The sequence below is a fragment of the Camelus bactrianus genome, chromosome 5 (assembly GCF_048773025.1).
Source record: "Camelus bactrianus isolate YW-2024 breed Bactrian camel chromosome 5, ASM4877302v1, whole genome shotgun sequence".
Classification (NCBI taxonomy): Eukaryota; Metazoa; Chordata; class Mammalia; order Artiodactyla; family Camelidae; genus Camelus; species Camelus bactrianus.
This window is the reverse complement of record NC_133543.1, coordinates 54,420,178-54,437,622: the sequence shown is the minus strand read 5'-3', so window position 1 is coordinate 54,437,622 and position 17,445 is coordinate 54,420,178. Positions and strand designations below refer to the sequence as shown.

Below are 17,445 nucleotides of genomic sequence, written 5' to 3'. Positions count from 1 at the left end.
AGGCTGGGTGTCGGGGGGACGCTCTGTGCCCGTTTAACTTAGTTCTGTTAGTCAAGGGCTGCTCTGTACAGATCCGAGCCTCGGAGGCTCCCCCTCCGTCCCGCTGGCCTCTCAGTTGGAGAGGGGAGACCCAGCGAGCGAGCGCCAGTCCTCCTTTGCCGCTCCCTCCCCGCGGGACCCGTCCCGATGTGGGTCTTGGTGTATTTGTGGGAGAGGGTGACCTGCGAGCGTCCTTCTACTCCGCCATCTTCTCCGTCTCCTGTGACCCTAAATGTCTTTTTAAAAAATTTCTCACCAAATTATTTTCTGCCTTTTCTTCCAGGCTCAGGAAATACTGAAATTTCAAGTAGCTGAGATTTCATTCAGACCCTCAAATTAGACCCCGCACTGAAATTCTAAGGCTTCCCTCATGGTTGCTCGTTCTTGTGGGTCCTCATGACCTTTGTGCTTGAGCAATGAGCCCCAAGGAGGAGAAGAAATGCCATAGATTCCACTCAGAAATGTTCTTGTTTACTCCATCTTTTGTGGGTGACTTTGGGATTATGCTCAGAGTCAGCTGTCCCCTCATCTTACATTATGGTTCAGTTTCAAGCCTGTCTTTCTCAATCTGTCCACTCAATTTAAATTTTAAAACATTTATCAAAGACCTAAGACATGCACTGTATAGCCTTAGCAAGAGGAAGCTAGAGGATAAAAAAAAAGGAGAGAATAGTGATGAACTTTTGAGTTTATGACCTTGACATCAAGGAACTTGCCAAGTACAAGATAGAAGACGGGTATGAAAATAACTAATGTGATAGTATCATCAGAGAGAAAAGAATGAATATCAGTATGAATTTTAAAATAGACGAGAGAGTTTTCAACTAAGGGGACTTCAGAAAAAAATCCCTGATACAGTGAGACTTCATTTGAGCTTAACCTGGAAGAGTGGGTAAGAGCTCAAGCATTGACACGGAGTTTACAGGACAGTTAACTGATTTATAAAGTAAAGAACAATAGCCTAACTCAGAAGAACTAGACATTAGTACCAGTTTTAAGCTGATTTGTACTAAATTTTCCTTTAGTTTTGCTATAAAGGAAGAGATATGTTCCTGGAAACCCAAATCCAGCTGTAAAGCAAATTTCTGCAGAGTCCTTTGAATGCTTTTTTTTTTTTTTTTTTTTTTTTTTTCCCTAGTGGCTTATGTATTCAAACCAGAATGCACTTAGGGCTGGGAGATGGGTAGGGGGAGGTGGAACATGATAATTAAATTTAAATTTTTTAAGATTTTTAAAATGTACTAAAAATATTATTCAAGAACTGTGAAATATTACAACGTTAGCCCAAATCTCCATCTTAAGATGTATGCAGACTAGCATGGGAGCCCACAAATCACCATACTGCAGGCTCTTTCCCTTGGGGACGGCTGCACTGAGATCCTGGAGTGACAGGAAAAGCTAGTGAGGGAGTCAGAGCAGGAACAGTTAGAGATACGGGGGAGGTGATAGAACACCATGAAAAAGAAGGAAAACAAGCTTCTTGGATAGAGGCGGGGCAACCATGGTACGTTCTGCAAATAGGTCAGAGGATGAGCTCTAAGCAGAGAACTGTTGGGTTTTAGGTTTAGGGAATCTCTATGACCTTGCAGAATGCAAGAGAGATTATTATGGGTCAAAAGAATGTCAGAAAAGAGAACACTGAGACAGCCAGTGCAAGCTCCCGTGTCAAGAAGCTTGGCAGAGAAGGAAGTGGGAACAGAAAAAGCAGACAGTCGGGGATGCCAAGAGCTGAGGACCAACCTGAACGAGGAGATGAATAAAGCCAGAAATGGACACAGAGTGAAAAGGAGTTAAGGTCCAGAGGTCAGGATGGACCGGAAGAGCCAAGAGAGGCAGGGCTGGAGAGGTTGCAGTGACAGCAGGGTATTCAGGGAGTGCGACAGGTCACCGTGCAAGGCAAGATAATAATCCCTATTTTCCCACACATGCTTCTAGTTCTCGTTGAAAATATAGTAGGGAGGTTAAGACCTCAAAAGAAATCCCCTCCAGCACAATGAAAACAGCAAACAAGAGAGCATCCAACTTGGCATTAGAGGTAGAACCACTCTGAGTGGTTTAAGGCATCTTTCTAGGGATGAGACCTTTCCCAGTTGTTGGAGCGTGTTAAGCAGTTTCAGAAGTCCGCTGTCCCTGGGTCTGACGGGGGACCTGAAGTCAGCAGGCCGGCAATCAGATTGGGATAATGACATGAAGTCGGAGAGGCAAGAACAGGTGGGAGCCTGGGAGGAGGAGCGGGAACCCCCTTCAGTGTCTCAGCGGCTTCAGGCTTCCAACACCAACAGTAGGATAGCCTGCGGAGAACTGGCACAGGTCACCTGGAGCTGCCACACAGCTGTCCAGGAGTCAAGGGAGCTGAAGGAGGAGTTTCCACAAGCACCAGAGGAGCTGTGGGCCGGGCAGCTGCCCCAAGGCACAAGGTGAGCCAACAAATCCACAGCAAGGTGCGTGAGCTGCAGCCAGGCTCACCTGGCAAACTTTTTTTTTCTTTCTTTCTTTTTTTTTTTTTTATTGAAGTAGAGTCAGTTTACAATGTTGTGTCAATTTCTGGTGTACAGCATAATGTTTCAGTCATACATATACATACATATATTCCTTTTCATATTCTTTTTCATTATAGATTATTATAAGATATTGAATATAGTTCCTTGCTATACAAAAGAAACTTATGGTTTATCTATTTTATATATAGTAGTATCTGCAAAGCTAGAACTCCCACATTTATCCCTTCCTACCCTCTTTCCCTCCTGGTAACCATAAGTTTGTTTTCTGTGTCTGTGAGTCTGTTTGTTTTGTAAATAAGTTCATTTGTGTCTTTTTTTTTTTTTAAGACTCCACATATGAGTGATATCATATGGGATTTTTCTCTTTCTGGCTTACTTCACTTAAAAAGGCAATCTCCAGGTCCAGCCATGTTGCTGCAAATGGCATTATTTTATTCTTTTTTATGGCTGAGTAGTATTCCATTGTTATAAATACACCACAACTTCTTTATCCAGTCATTGATCAATGGACATTTAGGTTGTTTCTGTATCTTGGCTATCGGAAATAGTGCTGCTGTGAACACTGGGATATGTGTATCTTCTTGAATTAGAGTTCCCTCTAGGTATATGCCCAAGAGTAGGATTGCTGGATCATATGGTAAGCATATTTTTAGTTTTTTGAGGAATCTCCAAATTGTTTTCCATAATGGCTGCACCAAACTACCTTCCCAACAACAGTGTAGGATGGTTCCCTTTTCTCCACACCACCTCAAGCATTTATTATTTGCAGACTTTTTGATGATGGCTAATCTGACTGGTGTGAGGTGATACCTCGTTGTAGTTTTGATTTGCATTTCTTTGACAATTAGTGATATTGAGCACTTTTTCATGTGCCTGTTGGCCATCTGTATGTCTTCACTGGAGAATCACTCTCAAGTCTTTACACTGGCAACTTTACATTGCACTCACTTCCTGCCTCTTTCGTGCATTTAAGAAGTTGTTTTTGAAGGAAAAGCAAGAGTAGAGACTAAATAAATAGATGAAAAGCAGCTTGAAACTGCCCAACCCGTCTGGATAAAGCCCTCTCTTTGGAGACCTGGGGGCTACAGAGATCGGTGGCTCTCTGAAAATGTCTTCTGAAACAGCCTCTTTAGGAAAACTAGACAAGTAAGCCCTCCTAATGGCTTTGAAAGAACCAAATAATCTTGATGTCATTCATAAGGCGAATTAACACCTTGATGGTACACACACTTTTTTTCAAGACTCCATCTTCACAGCCCTCTCCTGTACACCTTGGAGATTCTGGTCCTTCTTCCCCAGATTTGAGAATCACAGCTCTAAAATAGTTCCCAACGCAGTGCCCAGTTAGACAACCTCACCTGAATTGTCTGGTAAGATTTTTAGAAATGCAGATAATTCAGTAGATCTGAATGGGTCTGAAAACCTGTCCCAGATCAATAGCTACTTTTTAAAGTGAATAAATCAAGAAAGAAAGTTAAGATGAATACCTAGTGTGGGCAAGAATTGAAATATTGAAATGCTTCACTGCTAGTTGCTAAGGAGCCACTTCCACAAGCTTTTCTTCCCCCTTATAGTGGGTTGACCAGTGCCCCCCACCAAAAGATATGTCCACATGCTGACCCTGGAACCTGTCACCTTATTTGGGAAAAGAGTCTTTTGCAGATATAATTAAATTAAGGATCTCGAGATGTTATCCTTCTGGATTATCCGGGTGGGCCCTAAATCCGGAGAAGGCCACGTGAAGATGGCCGCAGAGACTGGAGTGATGCAGCCGCACACCCAGGAAGGTCTGGAGACACCAGAAGGCGGAGTGAGCCAGGGAGGGTTCTACCCTAGAGCCTCCGCAGGGCATGAGGCCTTACCGACACCTTGGCTTCAGAACTCTGGCCTCCAGAACTGTGAAGCACTACATTTCTGTTATTTTAATCCATCAAGTTTCAGCAGTTGGTTACAGCAGCTACAGGAAACTAATATATCCCTTCGGGTCTCCCCAGAGCCCTGCAGATAAAAATTAATTCCCTGGAGGAAGGTATAGCTCAGTGGTAGAGCACATGCTTAGTATACATGAGGTCCTGGGTTCAGTCCCCAGTACCTCCACTGAATAAGTAAATAAATAAAAAGTAAATAAACCTAATTACCTCCCCCCACCCAAAAAACATTTTTAAAAAGTTAATCCTAATGCAGTAGGGGTTTCCAGGAAGCTGCTCTACTCCCACGGGCGGACAGGCAGCAGTCCTGATGGGTTGCTGGCTGTGCCTCACCAGATGTTAAACATTTTGAAGGCTGTGAATAAACATCTAAGCATATTGTTGAATATTATGGAGGTAAATACCAGAATAATATAAAACAGAAATGGTTTTAAAAAATGACTGGGAGATAAGGCCAGGCAGGAAGACAAGCCTATCTTTTCATTTTGTTCTCTTCTGTGCTGTTTGGAGTTTTATTTTCCACATGCAGACATTATGTTTTAAATCACTGAGAAGAAAGATAATGTTGGGTAATTCTTATACACAGACATGTTTAAGAATGTCTACACTGAAAAACAGCTGAAAGATTCACAAGCGAGTCAGCCCAAGGCAAAATTGGGAAACAGATAAGGTAATTTTGGGGGTTCCAATCAAGACAATTCTGAGGGTCAAGGGAAAAAAGTCAAAAATCTGAAAAGAGCCTCCACCAGAGGTGACGTGTTCCTAAGTTTCGCCACATTTGAAGTCTTCACCCCTCCTAAGATGCCCATTATTTCAGCCCGGTCTGTGGTCTGTGCTGGGAAGGACCGTTCATCCATGAGCATAGACTGCTTTGTGTGTCATTAGCACGCCACCGCTTGCCTAACTCTTGAGATATTTATGATGAGGAGTGATGATTGCATATATAAAATCACACCAATGTTTTATATGAAAAGAACATCATCCCGAAAAGGAGAAAAGTCCAGGGCAATAATTGACAGCTCCCACTACCATCAGTAAGATCTGCCAAGAGTTCTGGCTGCAAAACATTGATTTTATAATAGCAATAAAGTTTACACATGGCAAAAATATGAGCTTGTTTACTCCTGGAAGATTTTATTATTCGTGCAAACTATTAGTCAAATAAAGAAGCTGTGATATGTGTTGCAAAACCATTTATGAGCCAGAAAGACCTCAAAGAGAGAGATTCAAGAGAGATGATTTTAAGAAATCCTTAGGTTAAAAAGCCAGGGTCTGTACCTGGAGCACAGGTTGAGCCCATTCAGGGCGTTTGTGATCAGGCAGAAATGGATGAGACACTCACTAATGTATATAAAATAGATAAACAACAAGTTCATACTGTATAGCACAGGGAACTATATTCAATATCTTACAGTAACCTATGGTGAAAAAGAATATGAAAATGAATATATGTATGTTCACATATGACTGAAGCATTATGCTCTACACCAGAAATTGACACAATATTATAAACTAACTATATTTCAATAAAAAATATTTTTTTTTAAAAAGAAGTGGATGGAAGGAAGGAGGGTTTATTTTAAGGGCTCTCTTACAGTTGGCTGCATTGTTTGCACCAACAGGAGCTTCCAGGCTGTGAGAGACCTGCAGTTTACACCCAGGTCTAACAAGCCGTCCCGAACCCACATCACACGCTGCCAGAGGCCCCTTAATTCTATTGCCTGGACTGAGGCTGTCTAGGAGGTCCTGCCAGGCAGCATGCTCATTGCTTCTTTTTTTAGGGTCTTTTCTGCATCTCTTCCACTGGTGTGCGCTCAGAAGAGATGCAACAACTCTCCTCCACTCCTCAGTACCACCCTGGTTCCTCGCTGGGTACCGGTCTCTCTAACCTTACTGTGGCTGCTCCCTGAGGTGCTGGGTGGACTTAGTATGAGTGAGACAGAGCCGTTTTCCTTTTCCTTTACCATCATCTGCTTTGACTCTCCTAAAACACATTGTCCAGATTCTAGCTATAGATTCTTCTTCCTGCATAATATCATGCAGGAAGTTCCAGAAATAGCAATGATGCAGTTCATTCTGTCAGAGTCGTTGCAACACCCTAGAGGCAGACACTAGAGGGTTTTCATGGATTCGCAAATGAACTAAAGTGTTGCACTAAGACTCTAGTGATCGCACTGAGCCTTTTGTTTTCCCTCGCTTCCCATTCTCCAAGCATTCATTTCTTTTCTTCTCTTGCTCCTCCTAGGACCCCCACATTTCTAGCTACGTAATTTGGGTGGTCCTGACCCAGGTGTCCCAGGTGGGACTAATTGGCCTTAATCACCTGTCTCCTCTGATGGGTTCAGGGGTGAGCCGACACAAGGTAGCCGAAGCAGAAGGCAGCTCTGATGGGGAGAAAAAGCTGATACTTCCTCCTCGTAGATGCGAATTAAGACCCATCAGACTCGTTGCTGCTGCCAACCATTCCACAGCGATGAGGAGAGCCAGCCTTAAAAGAAGCTGACACTGCGCAGAGCAGAGAGTAAAACAGACGGGATGTCCTGGGTGACATTGTTGAGCTTCTGGATCAATTCTCACATAAAGCTCTCCCTACCTCTGGATTTTTCGGCCAATAAATTCCTTTTAATTGTTTAAGTCTATTTGAGTTAGGGTTCTCTTATATATAACAAAAAGCTGATGGATATAGTGACTATTACAAAATTCAGGGTCATCATACATTTAGCTACTTTTCATCCAGATCACTAGATTTCATCTCCAACAGTAAGACTGAAATGTTGGGGCCACTCCTGAGTGGGGACCTTAAAACACTTCCAGAACCTATGCACAGAATTTTGGGTTGGGATTTGAGTTCTAGATGAATCTGCAATTTCCATGATTCCTTGGTACTTACTGAACAGTGCCCCCAGCCATGTGAAGAGGAGGAGCCACCCAGGAACACCCCAACTTCTCTGTGATCATTGGACCTGAGGGTGACTTCTCACTACTGCCAAGAAAAGGTCTTGGTCACACCAGGGTGTGGCCAGAATCAGGACAACTTCCTACACAACCTTGCATTTGCCATTCAGCTTCTAGAGGGACTGAGTGAGCATTTACAGGTCAGTGGTTAATGCAATTCGTTATACAGAGTTCCTTCGTCTTACCACTAAGGCATCTGTGAGAAAAATCCACAGGGGGACCCAAGAAAACATTCCTACAGGGTCAGTCTGAGAACACAAAGTATTTTAAAATCTTTTAAATGAGTGTTGGGTATATTGCCTTAATAATAAACTTACTTATCTGTACCTTCAAAAATGATTTGAGGTGGCTTTAAAAATTTGTAGAACAATTAAAATTAATAGATGAACTCAAACAACATAAAAGTAATGATAGGAAAATAAAATAAACATAGAGAAAGTTAGTATATAAAATGGCTTTGTACTGTCCTATGCAGTTGCTGTATAGGTGGACAACAGATTTGTCTCTGACCTCTCAAATTAGCTAAAGCCAATAGGGAAACATACCTCTAATAGATTCACAAAGTCCAACAGATTTTTTTTAAAGAAATAAAGAAAAGAAGAGACACAGAACTGGTTACACAGGAAAGAATAGTTTTCCTGAGAAAATTTTTTCCTGCAGTGATTTATGAAAGGGACACTGAGCTACAGAGAGCCTCTAAGAACAAATTTTGGAAAACATGTCAACGTAGTTGATGGCATAACCTCAAAGCTCTGTTCAGCAAAAGCAGTTCTAGGGGACAAATCAGACACTCTCTGGTCAGAGCACAGAGCTCATTAATTACCTGCCGGGGTCCAATCAGGCAGTTTATAATGTCTGTGTAAATGTCAGGACCCCAAGCTGTAAGGCTGCTACCCTGAAGGGCATCTTGTATTTATGTGGTGGCGCCACCTGTAAGGAAAGCGGATGTGAGATGGAGAGAGACACAGGTGGATTTGATTGAACACCTGGACCATTCAGTTCTATCAGCCAGTCAGTTCCATGTCTGTGTGGGTCCCAGTGCTCATGAGGGATGATGCACACTCTCATCAGAGTCAAAGGCAAAACCAGGAGGAGCGAGACACAGGGGAGCACATACTCTTCACATATGTACGAGCAGGCGGGGGCCGTGCTGATTCTAACACCTACCGCTCCCACCACATGCAATGACCAAGTGGCAAAATGGCAACAAGATTTGTATCTGCAGGACCCTTCACACGTCTGGCTGCTGGATGAAACCAGTTGCTTCTGTTTCTTTATTTAATACTTATTAAATTGTGAGTCACTGAAATGATGCTACATGAATCGATCCTATATCCGAACTGAATCTATGTCATTTGAGTAAGCAACTGTTAGAGAGCAGGTGGTGTGTCCGAGTATGACAGTTTCTTCATTTAAAAACTCCGCTCTTTGCAATGGCTTTGCCCCCTGCAGCAGTTCTGACTTGTTCCACGTAATCTGAATTTATCAATAGAGTGTGAGCATTGCAGAAATAAGGCAATTATACTTCAGTGACAGAAGTAAATATTGTGTCACTATATGAAGCAAATGGCATTGTTAGTCATTTCTTCAGATATGATTTGCTTTATAAAAGCTGCATTTCAAGGCATTGGAACTCAGCAGGGATTCTTTGTCAACAATCTGCCATTTCTAGCTAAATTAAGTAATCATCTGGGTACTATATTTAGAAAGCGTGTGCAGGCTACGCCTCGTATAGAGATCTCTAAATGGTGCGTTTATCTTCAGGGGACACCATTACATAGGAGCAGAGGAGCGTCTGCTTTTAGGAGAAAACGGGCTTGCTATTAGAACCGCAGAACAAAAAGAACATGGTAAAAAGTTACTTCTCCCAGAAAACCCAGGTGTGATCGGGGTTGCCTATGAAAACAGTGTAGAATATCTTGCAGTTTTTCTTTAAGAGTTTTAAATTATTTCTCTTCCCTACCTCTATCCTAAGCAAACGCTTTAAGAGAGCCCCCTTCAGATTGTTTCAGAATCCCTCCTTCTACAGAAGGCACCCTGTGCTCACAGACCAGGGTTCATTATCGTAAACCATTCCAGTGATTTCAGAAACAGTGATGGCAGCTCCTGTTTACTGAGCACTTACTTATGTCTAAGGAGTAATGAGCACTGAACACACATGATTTCGTTAAGCAAATGAGATGAAATTATATGGATAAACGTGTGTGTATGAGAGACAGAGAGAAATAACAAAGCTGAAGCCATCTGACTATTTCCATGAGAAAACAAAATAAAACAAAACAAAACAAAACAAAACAAAACAAAACAAAAAACATTTCTTCGTATCACTGGTGGCCTTAACATTTCCCAATTTTTTTCTTAAGTAGAAAAATACCATCTGTGGTTTCACACATAAATCTTTCAGAAACATCTAAAAACTCTTCATGAATCCATAGTCTCTCCAGGTATATTTTTTAAGCCTAATCTTATCAGCTCTTAAGTACCTAGCACCTAGTAAGTACTTCACAGATATCTGTTTAATGTATGAATATACATGCCTGACAACAATAATGCAGTTTACTATAGAGCTAAAACCCAAATCCATATAACCTGGCTTTCTCAGCCACAGATCTCATCTTTGAAGATTAAAATACACATATTATGCAATAGTACCACTTTCATTAGAAAATCTGAAAGAACAGATTACTTATGCTCCAAATTAAAAGTAGAATAGAATTTACTAGGGGTTAATGAGTATACACAATATATTGTTCCTTGATTCTGCTGAAAGCATTGTTTTCTGTTCACACAGGTACACGTGGTTTGAGATCACTCATCTTTGACCCGAGGGGACTCGGGAGAAACCAACCTTCCATTTGGAACTGTAGCCACTTTTAACAGAACCTGTTATTTGCAGTTTTGCCTCATTGCACGTGGACTACGTATTGCCTTTGTTCAGTGTTTGTCCCTTCATTTCTAGTTACCAGTCATTATACTGTCTTCTTTTTATTTTTTCTTTTCCACTTTCCAAAACGCAATATTTAATAGCTAAACTACCTAGCACAAATATTCACCTCAGTGCATGCATATAACAAGCCTTCCCACCTGATACCCACTACCCTGCCAAATGGTGACTGTTTATGCCTCAGCTTTGACACCTGCTTCATGCGTGTCCTCTGAGTGAAGGTGTGATGCCCGACATTTACTTCTGTTATCCACAGAGTTGATGAGCTGCCTTATCAGTCAGCAGGACTGATGTGCGGTTTATGAGTGTCCATGAAACTGCTGCAGAAGCCAATTCCGACGCCAGTACTGACCTTGTCTGGCAGTGCCCTGTGCCTGTTTGATGAGATGATTCAGTATGTCTGATAAAATATTGATTATTTATCAGGGTTTTCATCATAATTGATGTCCATGGTCCTCATACTGCTTAAGAATCACATGAGGTGCTTGAAGATAATGCAGATTCTGGGATCCCATTTTCAGAGATTCTAACTCACAGGCTTTGTATGTAGCCAAGGAATCTGAGTTTTCACAAACACTTCCAAGATACAGGTGGTGCCTGGATTGTCCATTGAGACATACTAATCTATACAGCCTCAGACATTAACAAGTAAGTGCACTATTGGATTGGATTTGTAAATGCTATTTTTTATAAAGCACACTCCGCATTTTACAAATAGGTGAGATCTTGCACTCTGATTTTTATCAACAGATTATCAATAATTAGTCATCACTTCAACTTTACTAGGTGACATTCTGCCCAGTTCAACTCTGAAATACTCTTATCCTAAAGAGAAACACCAGCACATTTACATGATGGTTTGACCTTGATAAAACACCATGCAGTGCAGATAGCATGCCCTAGAATGAGAGGACCTGTTTCAGCTAAGTCCAGAGACACCTGAGCAGAGAAATAGGATTCGTTTCCCTGTCTACACCAAATCTGAAACTTTATCCCATTTTATTTGTAACTAAAACATAACCATGGTGGCTTCATCAAAACTGTAAAATATTAGCCAAAGATACACTTGACCTGGAGTGAAGTATCAGGAATTTTTAAACATTTAACTCCTAGTGTGTATTAGTATGAAACCAAGTTGAGCAGAACCCATTAATGTCACAGTGATCGGTTACCAATGGAAATAAATAATTCATGATGAAGGGAATTAGTCTAATTAGCAGGCAGTTTGAGTCCTTTGATAAAACCCAGCTCTAATTCCGTGAAGGGCAGGAAGTGCTGTCATCAGTCAGCCCTGAAAAGATTAGCATCTATTATGAATGAGGTTCGACACTCTAGTGAAGTCATGTGTGTCCTGGAGACAAACTTAATATGTTCCAGAATGGGACACAGTTTGTCTCACCAACACATCACGATTCCTAACAGGCTATTGTATGTAATAACAAGCAAAGATCAGCGCTCCATCCTGTCACTCGCTCTGCTGTCCGTCATTCTGACAACTGTGCAAATAACATTCTCCATGCAAAGTAGGGAGTGTGCCCTGCATACTTGTAAAATCGCACAAGATGTCAAAGAAAATATGTGTTAGTTTCCCGCTCACCAAAAACAAACACTCGGAACCAAATGTCAGCCCTGCTACTGACGGCTTCAAAGATGGTGGGCAATAGAGGATGTCAGGCTTGGTGTATACACATTTCATTTTAAAAACTGTTGTCAGCCCTTCCAGAAAATTTGCTTCCCTACTTATCTCTACCTAGATATTGAAGTTACAAGATCAGTCATAGGCTTCCAGTTCCTGCAACTGCCGATAAATGGAGATGAGAGTCCTCAGTAAAGTAGCTGTTGGAATTCCAAACTAATTTATGGGAGAAAACAAGAAAAAAAAAAGGTGTTTTTGTTTTGTTTCATTTTTTATTGCAGTGCACAAATGGCTTGGCTCATTGGGACGGTTCTATTCTCAGAAGATTGGTGTAGTTTCTGAATCATACGTGGCCTGATGTCTCTGAAAGATGTTGACTGTTCCACACTGTGCAAGCCTCGCATTATTTTGCAGCCCACAAGCTGACGCGGCATCAGCTGTGTTTCCATTTTTACTTATGAGCCTTTTGAAATTACATGTTTCCATTTTGCAATTTGATGTAATAATGAAGAAACTCCAAATTTGTAAGTTATTGTATTGCTTGTTTTTATTGTGTAAAATTAATTGCTTCATTTATTTATGTCATTAAGAAGGGGGGGTACAATTTTGCACATTTTATCATTTGCTGTAATAATTAACATGCCAATAACAGACGCCTTGGAAACAGGACAGATCAAGCCTGAGAGTCTGAATAGCATAGAACATGGCAAATCCTGTAGTTAGAAGGACTCCTCCCAAAAACATGGTGAAGAACGTTACATCACGTGAGTATTAACAGTCCTGATGAGCACATGCTGACTTGTGGAAATGGGTATGTTTACGTCAATACAAGAAGTGGCTTTTATAGAGGCAAGAGAGTATAGTTCTCGAACATTGTAACACAGTTGAAGTGAACACTGATACAGTAGACTTGTATGGGCTGCACAAACTTGGTGCTGACAAAATACTTAGATTTGAAAAGATACCTTGGTAAATATTTGGTACAGATTCTTTAAAACTAGCTGTTACTAATGGGGGTTCAATACTGGCTACTTCTTTCCACCATTTCCATAAACTAGAAAGCTAAATCAATTTCCCAGCTTTGTATTTATGTATTCAGCATCAGACAGTTTTGCACAGGAGTGTGGAGAAACCTCACAGATCTGCAAAATCTTTAGCATCTTAGCATTTGGTGTATGTCTCCTGTTATGACTAGTTACATACATGGGTATCTCTTGAAGGCAGGAACCATTTCTTACTCCTCTGTGTATCTTCTCCTCCTACCAGTCTCAAGCAGAGAGAAAACAATAGAGTTGGTGTTGAGTTGGCTGAATGAATGGGCAGAGTCTACTAGCCAAGGTGCAGTCACCCAGTCAAGTGTTTCTCCATATTCCTAGTCAGAGAAGATGGCAAAATAAACCACAGAAAGACAACAATCCACACGTACCTTAGAACACACCTCCTGCCCAAAGTCTCGTGAGATTATAGTGGCTGGTCCTTGTAGCTCCCAAGACCCGATGGTCTGCAGTCTGTCTTAAGTCCTGGATGCCGAGTTCAATTCTGACAGTGTATGTCAGCCACACCTGAGGTCTCATGCTCAACAGTCCCCTTGTGTCCTGCTGGGAGCTCTGGCTCCACAAGAAAAAAACCTTCCAACGGAGATCTTAGCCACCCTCAAATGTCTCTGAACAGTGACCTGTAAAAGACTGCAGGCATTCTGAGAGCACTATGCAACAAAAAACTTTGAGAGCCCAGAACATTAATCCAAGTCTCATGTCTCCTTAGATAACCAGGTGATAGTTAAGATAATCCCAGGGTGGACGGTTCAAAGAACCCAGGGAAGCTGGCTACTTGAATCCAGTAAAAATCACAGATTTAGATTGATTGGAAAAACCCTGAATTCATGAAGAATAGTAAATACAGATTTTTGTTTTTTAATCAGGGTTTTGTTCCTTTCAAGTGGGGTGAATGAGTCTGAATGGTCCAGGAGAACTTTGAGTATTGACATTAAGAACCTAGTTACACAGACATGGAATTAGTATGTTATTTGCTAATAATTAATAATTCTAAACTCGTGGTTTTAATTGAAAGTTGTAGCTCTTCTTTCCAGAACAACATACAAATGTCCACACAAATGAAATGTAGGCACAATTTCTTTAACAAATCTAAGCTGTTCTTTATCTTCTTAGATATATTTAGGCAGTTATTTCTTTATAGAAGAAAAGTATACCTCAGTTCTAGCACCTAAAGAAATGAATAAACGAATATATGTATGTATATGTATGACTGGGACACTATGTGGTACACCAGAGATTGACATATTATAACTGATTATACTTCAATTTTAAAAATAATAATAAAATTTTAAAAAGAGTTTGAAAAGAAACTACTACCAATTCTGAGTAACTGGTGCCCCCAAATCGATCACTTTCTAATTTTATCTCCCACTTCTCTGTTTCTATAATTCTTTTGTCCTCTGATGAGAAGTTCCTAATTCATGTTACTTTACAAAGGAGATTCTAGTGGGGAGGGTATAGCTCAAGTGGTAGAGTGTGTACTTAGCATGCACAAGGTCCTGGGTTCAATCCCCAGTACCTCCATCTAAAAAAAAAAAAGATAATGTAAACCTAACTATCTACCCCACCTAAAAAATATATTAAATAAATAAGAGGAGATTCCAAAGTGCAGAATACATGTAATTGGTTCTCATCATGGATGAGAGAGATTTTCAGAACTAATAATTTTCATTATTACACACAATGACAGATTTGGATAATTGCCTCCTCCATATCAATTTTCTCCTTCTTTCTGGCTAACAGAACCCCCATTCTATTTGAGGATTAAAAACAAACTCGCTCTTGCAGCCAGAGTCAGTTATGTCGAATCATGGCCAGTGGAGCTTCTGGGAGGTGGCTCCAGAAATGATCTTGACGAGGGCTCCGTGGCTTGCTAACTTCATTCACTCTTTTGCTCTTTGCCTAGGATGCAAATGATAGCTGGAGTTCTAGGACCCATCTGACAGCCACGAGGACAAAAGCCACACATAAAGGATGGCTGAACGGAAACACAGATGGAGAGTGAGGCAATTGGGACATCAGCCCTGCACAGATTTATGTCTAGATTTCATGTTAAGTGACAAAACCAAAACCTCTCTTTTGTTTATACTGCTGTTTGATTGGATTTTCTTTTGTTTGAAGCTCAACCTACATCCTAACTGCTGTATCCTCATCTACTCAACCAGCCTTGTTGAAGTTGGGGTCCACAGACTTCCAGAGCAGTGCTTTTCAAACTATAATGTGCATGTAAATCACTGGGGGTTCTCTCTCTAGAACTCCAAACTGCTGGCCACTGTCACTGCTCTCCATCCTCAAGGTCCCCCTGCTATGCTTTGCTAAGCTCCCCAATGAGATGAGGTGGGAAGCGAACAGCAGTCTCCTCCCGCGACTGACCCGGTCAGCCCTACCGTATCCCTCCACCCCAAAACTATCACTTTAAAGATTTAAAAAAAAGAAACCCCAAACTCCTTAGCAGAGCATCAGGGTCCCTTTCCAGCCTCATTTTCAACTTCTCTTTTATTCCTGTCCTGCCGGGATTCTCGCTGACCCATTTGATGCTCCTTAAATACCTCTTGCTATTTCAAGCCTCTCTAAACCTTCTGTCTTGCTGTTTTTTCTGCCCAGAAGAGGCCTCTCATTCCTTAGTTACCCAGAAAACCCCTACTTGTACTTTAAACTTCTGCCAGATGTCACTCCCTGGACAGTTAGTTCAGTCCCTCGGTCCCTCCTCTGAGCTTTCAGGACATTCTGTACATGGTGCTTGCTGTCTGCCCATCACTCAGTGTATTGTCATTTATTTGTTTATAGATCTGTCTTCTCCATCTGACTGAGCACACTGAGGACATGAACGATAGCCTATTCAACTCCACCTCCCGAGTATCTGACACTTGGCAGTGCCCTTTAAGTATGGGAGGAGGGAAAGGGGTAAAGAGAGGTGGAGAACCTTTGGGACCATTTATGTCAATTTTATCAGCCTCTCTTCTTCTGCAGAAGCAAGAGTAGCAGTGCCTCACCTCTGTCTTCCAAGGGTCTTTATGTTTACATTAAATTTGGTAAGTGCCTTGGACCTTGGAAAGATAGGAAAGGCTGAGACAAAATCTCAAAATAGTCATATAAACAGGACTGACTCTTAGGGCAAGACTCCACTCAGTGATGAGAAACACAACACGAGGTATGATTAAATGCTCAAGGGCAACCCATTTACATCATTCCCCTGGAAATTCATCAAATGAACTACAGGCTGTTTTTTGGGGGGTTCGGGGGTTTGTTTGGTTGTTTTTTGGGTTTTTTTGCTATTTCCGCAATAATTGTTTTTTTTAACCTTGGTACTGTATTTATTCTTCATGAGTTCCCTAATTTATAAAATATAAAGTGATGAGAAGAGGGGGAAGCAATGGCTGTCATATGGGAATTCATTTAGTATTCATCATGGTGCCCTAGAAGGTAGCCAGTGAGGATGAAACAGCTTCAGTAATTGTCAGGGTCTCTCCCTCCCTGCTGACATCCCCGTGTCTTCCTCCTTACTTTGCATACGTCCATGCTTGACCCATATGCGCTGTGTCTTTATGAGCCAAACCTAAGACTTCTAATATTCATCTGTCTCATTCTGCTTCTCTTTTGTTTCTCTCCCTGCTTCATCTCCCCTGTAAAATCTCCACCAACAATAAAGCAATGTGTGGCCACAGCTAAGGACACACCAAGTAACGTTCACAGCTAAATCTGCATTCCTTTCTGGGAGCGCTTTTGTTCGTCTTTATGAAGTGTGTGTAAGGGCCCCTAGTGATCCAGACCCCGCTGGTTATTAATCATTTGTGTTGTATCATTCTTCCTGTTGTGCACAGCAATGCAAGTGACATCTGTCTCAAAGCCAACTGTCAGTATCTTCTTTAGAACCTCTGTGTTAATCCTGCCACCTTCACTTGCTTGTGGACAAGTGTCAGAGTCCCCAAATTGCCACTCCCTAGAAAATCTCCTTCCAGGACTGCTTTTATACAGACGACCAGCCACACTGGAACTTTAAATCTTGTAACTCAAGAACAGCATCTGTCGGTCCTACAACACGCTCATTGCTTAGGTGTGATCTTGGGGGAAAACTCATTTCCATTTTTCTCCTCCTGAGAGCAATTCAAAGAGGAAGAGGTAGCAGTTGCTTTCAAGTTCTCAACCCACCTCACTGACCACCAGTTCAGTTCAAAGAGCATCTTGTCCTGTCCCTGGGAATTTTTTACTCTTATCGTTTAGAAATAATCTTACTTTGATGTTAACATTGTGTTTGAAGAGTAGGGGTTTTCCATCAGTCTAAATACAAAAAGGAATGAATTTCTCCAAAGGAATGAATTCCTAGACTTGAAATGAAAGCGAGGCCTGTCGCCCAGATTCGGGTTCTAGTCAGGAGCTGCTGAAAGAG

The 17,445-nt window shown here is 41.5% G+C and overlaps 1 long non-coding RNA gene across 1 annotated transcript; it reads left to right on the top strand.

Annotated features, from left to right (window-relative positions):
* The first annotated feature begins 1,225 nt into the window (after positions 1 to 1,225).
* LOC141577714 (uncharacterized) lies at positions 1,226 to 17,194 on the top strand. The gene is made up of 3 exons (XR_012507039.1): positions 1,226 to 2,456; positions 7,366 to 7,563; positions 10,215 to 17,194. It is a non-coding gene; the product is annotated as an uncharacterized LOC141577714 (long non-coding RNA).
* The last annotated feature ends 251 nt before the right edge of the window (positions 17,195 to 17,445 follow it).